This window comes from Theobroma umbraticum, unplaced genomic scaffold (assembly GCF_002168275.2).
Source record: "Theobroma umbraticum cultivar Fairchild unplaced genomic scaffold, ASM216827v3 scaffold_12.1, whole genome shotgun sequence".
Taxonomy (NCBI): Eukaryota; Viridiplantae; Streptophyta; class Magnoliopsida; order Malvales; family Malvaceae; genus Theobroma; species Theobroma umbraticum.
The window spans coordinates 3,522,045-3,524,308 of record NW_018397269.1 but is presented as its reverse complement, the minus strand read 5'-3'; the positions used below and the strand labels follow the sequence as shown (position 1 = coordinate 3,524,308).

The following is a 2,264-nucleotide window of genomic DNA, read 5'->3' as shown; positions in this document are numbered from 1 at the left end:
TACCCACATCCTTGAAAAATAGGAATAAATAAAGATAATTGTTGCAATAATCTATGAGTGAATGAAATGTCTCAAGAAAAGAATGTATAGTAAAAATAAGAGAATGAAATATTTAACTAGGGATTGAGAAGCACAAAGGTCCAAACATGCAAGGATGGTAACATGATTGTTATCTTAAATTGGTCAAGTTTTCCAAAGAGATCACACCTTAACTTAGAAGTATTAAATTTAAATTCTGATGATGTTAAGATAGATAAATGATTCATTTTGTCAATTTATTTTTCAGCTGTTTCAAGGATCTTCATAATTCCTCATCAAGTCTCTGCTCTGCTTCTCTATTCTATAGTTAATGAATATTCCCTTGCTACTGGCTCATCTTAGTCTTTGTAGCTTTTTGCTTTTGCTTAGATAAATAGTTTTCTTTGTTTACAAAAATAAGATTCCGCAAGAACTTTTAATTTTTTTATTTTAGAAATAAAATTTTTTAATATAAGTAAAATTCTACTTGTGAAAAAATCTTATTTAGTCATTGTGTAGATTATTGTTAGAGATCAAACACTTAAACAGTTAAAGATTTGATAAATTCTAAAAATAAAAAAACAAAAATTTTAGTTACAGGATTTTAGACCGTTTTATTCTCTTTTCGGGTTTTTTTTTGTTCCATCACAAGTTTTTTGGATTTAATTAGGTTTTGATTACTATATGTAGAGTAAGGTATGTAACTATTATATTTATGAGTGTTCAAAATTGATTTCAAAATTACATGAAAAAAATAAATATTGATCTTATAGGATTGGACTATTTTTCTAATTAAATGCTAACTTATTTTTCTATTGTATTATATTTTTTAATTTTTTTCATATTTGAGCATGAGGTGAAATCTCAACAATATCTACTAAATTCATCACGTAGAAAACTGAAGTTTGGGATTTCCTACCTAAAACCTAATAAGTTTAACCCTTTCTTGTTGAGGAGGTAGCCATTGCAACATAACATTTATCATTGATCGTCTTTTGTAAGCTGAATTTGCTCTTCCCCTCCCACTCCTATTGTTTATTATTTTTCTTGTTAAACTTTTGCATTAGGAAGAAGCTCTTCTTAAGTGATTTATGTCAATTTCACATATTTTAATATATTTTATTAAAATATATTACAATATTTATGAATAATTATTTTAACATATTTTATTTTCTTAACTTTAACTTTTCTAAATTTTAGAATTATCATTATTTTTGATATAATGTAATAAAGAAAGAGGTAAAGTTTGAGAAAAGAGCAGTCTAAAATTATAAAAATAAAAGGAATAATATTGTGCTTTTCACGCAAAGGCATAATTTATTATCTGTTTTTATAAAAATAAAAAAATTAATATATTCAAAAAATTTTAAAATTATAAGTTTTTATTTTTTTATTAAATTTTTATATTTTTATTTTAAATTAAATAAATATTTATAATTAATGATTTTAATTAGATATTATTTATAATTTTTTATATCACGTGATATTAATATGACATTTATTAAAAAATAAAAATTATTATATGATCATTTAATTATATACGATGTTAATATATCATATTATTATTTATTATTGTAATATGTTAATTTTATATAATATAAAAATTAAATATTAATTAAATAAAATTTATTATTTTTTAATATTTTAGACAAGAAGTGGTTGAGAAGGTGCAGCACCATGAATTGCCAGGAAAGAAAGACAACTTCAAGGCCAAGTAGTGGAAGTAATTATTAAATTGAAAAGGAGGACCAAGTCAAAATTATATTTACTTTATTGAAAAACATACAGGGACATGGTTCAAGTGAAAAACACAGATAGCTTCAAGGGTAAGTTGTATAAATAAAGTACTTCAACTCTAGAGCTTCCACTCTACCTTCTCCAGCATAGCAGTGTTTATCAGCAGATCATCTGATAATGGAAGGTATTCATAAATAGCTTCACCTTTTACTCTTTAATTCTTCTCCTCCATGTTTCCTTCTTTTTGTTTTTGAGTGCAGTGGATAGTAGTGAGTCTCAGTCAATGAGGAGTCAACAAGTGAGGAAGTTCACATGGAGGATTGAGAATTTCTCCTGTATTCAATGCAACAAGCTCTACTCTGACGTTTTCCATGTTGGTCGCAACAAATGGTAATTTTGATGTTCTTGTAAGGATTGGGTTGCTTTCCTAATGTTTCAACTTGCATTTTTCTATCACTGAGGTCTGCAATTCTGTTCGGCAGGCGACTTCTTTTCTTCCCCAAGGGGAA

At 26.0% G+C, this 2,264-nt stretch overlaps 1 long non-coding RNA gene across 1 annotated transcript; it reads left to right on the top strand.

Annotated features, from left to right (window-relative positions):
• The first annotated feature begins 1,766 nt into the window (after nucleotides 1-1,766).
• LOC110425967 (uncharacterized) lies at nucleotides 1,767-2,264 on the top strand. The gene is made up of 3 exons (XR_002446086.1): nucleotides 1,767-1,939; nucleotides 2,016-2,145; nucleotides 2,238-2,264. It is a non-coding gene; the product is annotated as an uncharacterized LOC110425967 (long non-coding RNA).